Source organism: Orycteropus afer, unplaced genomic scaffold (assembly GCF_000298275.1).
Source record: "Orycteropus afer afer isolate SDZICR_OR568_19922 unplaced genomic scaffold, OryAfe1.0 scaffold00149, whole genome shotgun sequence".
Lineage (NCBI taxonomy): Eukaryota > Metazoa > Chordata > Mammalia > Tubulidentata > Orycteropodidae > Orycteropus > Orycteropus afer.
The window spans coordinates 857,300-863,015 of record NW_006921736.1 but is presented as its reverse complement, the minus strand read 5'-3'; the positions used below and the strand labels follow the sequence as shown (position 1 = coordinate 863,015).

Below are 5,716 nucleotides of genomic sequence, written 5' to 3'. Positions count from 1 at the left end.
TTTTTTTTTTTTTTTTATGATTTGCAGTTTTGTTACACATTGTTCTGCCACTCTATCCAGGATCTCCTGCATCAATCCCACTCCAAGTGGTTGACGGTCGTATCCAGGCACCATCTAATTCTTCTGGTCTCATGGTTGTATAGGCTGAGGATCACATGGTCTGCCAGTCTCTTGAGCTAATTGTTGCCATGCATCTTTGATTTGCTTCATTCTTCTTTGCTCTGGATGAGGAGAGACAATCGTTGCATTTAGATGGTCACTTACAAGCTTTTAAGACCCCAGTCACTACTCACCAAAGTAGAACAATGTTTTTGTATAGTATGTAATACCCGTTGAGCTTAATATCCCCTGGGACCATGGTCCCAAGCCCACAGGTCTGACTACTCACTCCCTCTGGGTAGCTGGCTATGGCCAAGAAGCCACCACAACCTTGCCTTCTCAGCTCTACTATACACCCAGACATTTTATAGTGCATACAAATACACTTGGAGAAACATTGTCTGCCAACTCTATACATGGTCATGGGCACACTCCCCCTTGTTTAGCCATACGTGATCATTCAGCCTGTCCACGCATCTATCCAACCATAGATCACTGCCTGCCATCATTGACAACGTGGTACTGTACATGCAAAATGGTTCATCTTTGTTCTCTGTACCTCCCATGCACCTCTCTATGTCTTCCTCTTCCTCAGTGCCACCATGTTGCTCACTCACTTTTGGTACATTGCCCTTCCCTTCATACAAATCAGTACTTGCCGCTGCTTATCTAGCAGTGCCCACCCCCCAAAATCCCTGGTAAACAACAAAGAAAATTTCCTTCCGTATAGAAACCTTTCCTTGACTTGAATAGTGAACTAATACTAGATTTGTCCTTCTGTGATTGATTTCACTCAACATAATGTCTTCTGGCACAATTACTTTTTGCATATTTGTCCTGACTTTTACTTGTTTGCTTACTTTTGGTTGGTCATTCCTTTTCATGGTACTAATTTCTAGTACATGTAGAGCATCCATTCAGATTTTCCAGAGAGCAAATCTTATTGCACAAGCTAATGACCATTGTCTATTTTGTGCCATGAATAGATGGACCACTCTTGGATGAGGTATAATTATTGTCTGCCTCAGGACAAAAAACATCCTGTGGTCCCTCTTAGAACAGAGGACAATGAATAGCATAGATTTGGCCAGAAGGCGAAGTTGGAAAGCATAGACACCCTAGTTATGCCTAAACCTTCCTTTTAAATAGCTTCTAATACTGATGGTTGCCCTGGGGTTCAGATGATCTCATGCAATGGAAAGTGCTACAAATTGTAAAATGCCAATCAATCAAGAGTTATCAGGGAGCCAAAATACAATGGACAGAACAGAGGATTTGAGTCTGAACCTTTCTAGTCACTGAAGTTTGGTGCACTTGGCCAAAAAACTACAGCTCATTTACAAACACCTAACTCACCAGGCCAATATGAGGGTCAAATGAAGTAACATGTGAGAACGTTGTAAATCCACAAAAACATTGAGATTTTTTTATTGTATTATTATTATTGTGACATCTAGCTATAAAATCATAAGATGCAGAATGCATGTTTCAAGCATTAGTTTCAGAAATTATTCAAAGTGAGAAATCAGTGGAATCCTCATCCTCCTACTTCCTAGCTATTACTAGTCATGCTACCCAGGCTTTAGACAAGGTTTTGAACCTATCTGTGCCTCAGTTTCTTCATCTGTAAAATGAGAATAATAATAATAGGTATCTTGGAAATGCTACTGAGGAACAAATGAGCTTACTCAGAACCCTGGAACAATGTATGACACATGATATGTGACAGCTGTCATTACTGTTTATTAATATTATCACTACTACTACTACTGTCATTACTCCTGCTGCTGCTGCTCCTGCTGCTGCTATATCCTGTACCAGAGGAGTTAAACAGAAGTTGATACGCCTAATATCCGTGCCAGGAGCAGGACTCAGAGGAAAGGCAGCATCCAATGATGATGAATCTTCTTCTTGGGGTGATGCATGGAGGTCTTGGGAGTGTCTTTTAGATTGGAGGATGCTCTGAAGAGGAAGGGAAGAGAGAGAAGAGTCTTATATCTTATATTTCTTCCCTGACAGATTGGAGATCAGTCATTGTCAGCTCTATTACACACCCAGACATCCTTACAGTGTATACAATGTGAATATTCTAACCCATGTCTCTGTTTAAGAAGAAAGAAATTTACATGTTTATCTTTTATTCACCTTCTTTCTGATCCAAAGACTGATTCATTTTTATGTCAGTAAGATCTTTTGCTTCATGCTATGTTATTAGTCCATAAAATACATACCTACAGATGAATGTCTAAATTGTTTACCCTGGTATTTAACACCTGCCACAGTCTAATAAGGCCCTGTCCTACTTTTCATCCACTGACACTTTGACTAAAACTTCACCAGATGAATCAAAATACACACTAAGTATATATTAATGAGATAATAAATCTTTGCACTGGTGTTAGTTATCTATTACATAGTAACAGATTATCCCCCAAGTCAGTAGCTTAACAGAAGAAATGTTTATAATCTCACACATTCTGTGGGTCAGGAATCTGAGTGTGACTTAGCTGTGTCCTCTGCTCAGGGTCTCTTACAAGGTTAAAATCAAGATGTCAGTCAGGGCTACAGTCATCCCAAGGCTTAACTGGGGAGGGATTTTCACACTGACCTTGTTGTTGGTAGAATAGAGTTCCTTACAGCTTGTTGGACTGAGAGCTTCAGTTCCTCATTGACTGTTGGCCAGAGACCACTATCATGGGCTGCTTTGTAGGGAAGGTCACAACATGGCAGCTTGTTTCACTAGAATAAAAAAAGAATCAGAATTTAAGCAAGACAGAAGTCACCAGTTTGTAACCTAATCTCAGAAGTGACATTCCATCACTTTTGCCCCTGTTGTAGTCATTAGAAGCAAATTACTGGACCTAGTACTATATTCAAAGGGAGAGGATCACATAAGAGCATGAATAACAGGAGGTGGGGATCATTTGGGAGCCATTTTAGAAGCTGCACAATATCTAGAATCTAATGTGTTAGTTAAAATAGTGTTAGCTCCTGTAATAGATAAATGCTGAAAAGTCACTAGCTTAATATTATTGAACATTCTTTTTCAGTCTCATAAAGTCTGAAAGGGTAAGTGGGTAAGGATGACGTGCCCTCATTTTTTCAGATATCCTGGCTGAAGGAATCACTGCCATCTTCAAAAGATGCCTCCCAGGCATCTTTTCAAAAAGGTAGACAGGGAAACCAGAAATGGAAGTCCACACTGGACGTTTTAATGAACACGTGTACATACCCATCAACATTCCGTTGGCCAGAACTGTCACATGATCTCACCTAGATGAAAAAGAACCTGGGAAAGTTTCTGGCTGGCAGCTACTCCCCAGCAATATCACTCCATTAGAGAAGAAAAACATGAATTCTTGATGGACAATCAGACAAGTATGCCACAGACACTTTGCCATGTACAAGATGCTTTCACATATATTATTTCATTTGCTTCTTACCACAGCCTATGCTTTTTGCATTACTATGCTTCTTTTATGAATAGGACATATACTAAGCATATCTTTTGGGCATCTAAGGTTGCATAATCAGAACACGATTTGTGCCCCACCTCTGACCCTTATGACCTGTGTGACAATGGAATAGTTATTTAAACTCTCTGTGTCTCAGTTGCCTCATTTGTAAAATGCAGACAGTAGCACTTAGTTCTTGTAAAGATTTCATGTATTGCATGTAAGTCACTTAGCATTATGCCTGGGATATGTAGGTGCTCATTAAGTATTAGTTCTGAAGAAGATGATGATAATGTCATGTATGGAGATAAAGAAATTGAGGCTCAAAGGAACTAGATGATTTACCCAAAATCCAGAACTAAAACATGGCAGGGCCAAGATAAGGGGCTGGGAATTTTGGATAGCAACTTCCTTAACTTTCAATTTGTTGCTTTCCAAAGAGGCCATATGAGACTCCTGTGAAAAACAGCAGCAAGTACGCCTTGAGCAGAAGACACAGTGCCAAGTGTCTCTCACGGCTGCTTTGGTGGACCCTGAGTAGTGGGACTGTGTCACTTTTTCAATCCAACTGTTCTTTTAACCCAGTCTTTGCCTTTTTGTGTGAAATATGCTGACCGAACTACCTCTTTATATTTGCATTCTTTGTTGTGAAATGGGTCCCCCAAGGCCTGTATTTCAAAGTCTTTGTTTATAAATAGGCTCTGTCTTGCTAATTAAATAAAAGCCCAGGAAATGATGTAAGATGAGATCTTTCACTAGGCTCTTAAATTCTATCACATTTCTTTCAGAGGGTTATTCACTCTGAGAGAACAGAAAAGCAGTTTGCACGGTGAATAGTCACCAAAGTACCCCTTTGGATGAAGTGGCTTGGCTGGTAAATGCTGCAAATCATCAACCAAAAGACTTCATTAGAAGTTCCATTGCTGTTTGTCAGGGCCTGTGAACTTTTCCTTGTACACAGTTAAGAGGAAGAGGAAATGGACACATTGAGGCTGCCACAGTCTCCAGAGCAGTGGATTCTTGGTCATAAGTGGGCAGATTCTCAGAACTTCATATGTACTCTAAAAGGTGAGGGTACTACTTGGCCTCTGCCTTCCAAGAGGTCTTAAAGGCAAATAACTTCTGTTATGATCCAAAACCACATTAAATCCAGGTGGCTGTGGATTATAAGCAGAAATTCCAGCTTTCATTGCTAAAAAATGTTCATGTCTCTCTTTTGTTTTCCTTTTCTCTCTGGATCACTCTTTGAGATAGCTCTTGTCACGTGGTCTTTCTTGTCAATGATGTTGATTTGAACCTGTATTTAATTCATTTTCTGAGGAAGAGCTATTGCTATGTCCTCATATGTTTACTCCCAATATTCCATACTATTCTAACACCCAGATTTGTCATCCTCTTCCTTGTTTTTTACACAAGGCATGTTTTTTATTTTCTTTCTTTCTTAATTGCACTTTAAGTGCAAAGTTAGAAAGCAGACTTGTTTTATGTTCAACAGTTCACGTACGTTTGATTTCATGGCCTCATTACTATTCCCAACCATAAAAACTGTCCTCTGCCCTTTTCCCTGTGACTACTCCTTCCCTCTGCCCTTATTATCTATGCATTTCTGTTTGTCCACCTTACCCTCTATGTGAATGCTGCCCCTCTGATAATTACTGGCTGATTGATCTAAGGGGTGCATCTCCCTAGAGTAAAACCAGTAATCCATTTTTATACAAGGCATCTTCAATCAAGAGACAAATCCATTTCAGGAGATTTTCGTTATTCAAATTTGCTGAACAAATAAATGTCATCTTTGTGCACAATCTTAAAAGTTCACTACACCTACTTCTCACTTATCAGCTATATGTTTTCTGACATTTTGCATTTACAACAATAGTAAAAAATCTAATTGACTATTCTGCTCATTAATGATGTACATCTGGCAGTAATGAATGCCTAGGTGTTAGGCAAGAGTAACGTTGGCTGTGATCAGTTAAGGGTATGTGTCATCTTGACTGGGTCATACTTCTGTTTCTTGACAGTTATGTAATGATATGATTTGGCAGTTCTGTAATAATGTGTAGTCATTTTCTCTTTTGTGATCCATTTTTGCATAATTCTGATTTTTGCATAAAGACCTGGTCTTTGGAACCTAACCATATTGATACATGAGGAATGAG

At 39.4% G+C, this 5,716-nt stretch overlaps 1 protein-coding gene across 1 annotated transcript in view; it reads left to right on the top strand.

Annotated features, from left to right (window-relative positions):
• Nucleotides 1-5,716, top strand: part of SUCLG2 (succinate-CoA ligase GDP-forming subunit beta) — a 392,451-nt gene that overhangs the window by 386,311 nt on the left and 424 nt on the right. The gene's annotated exons all lie outside the window — the stretch shown is intronic.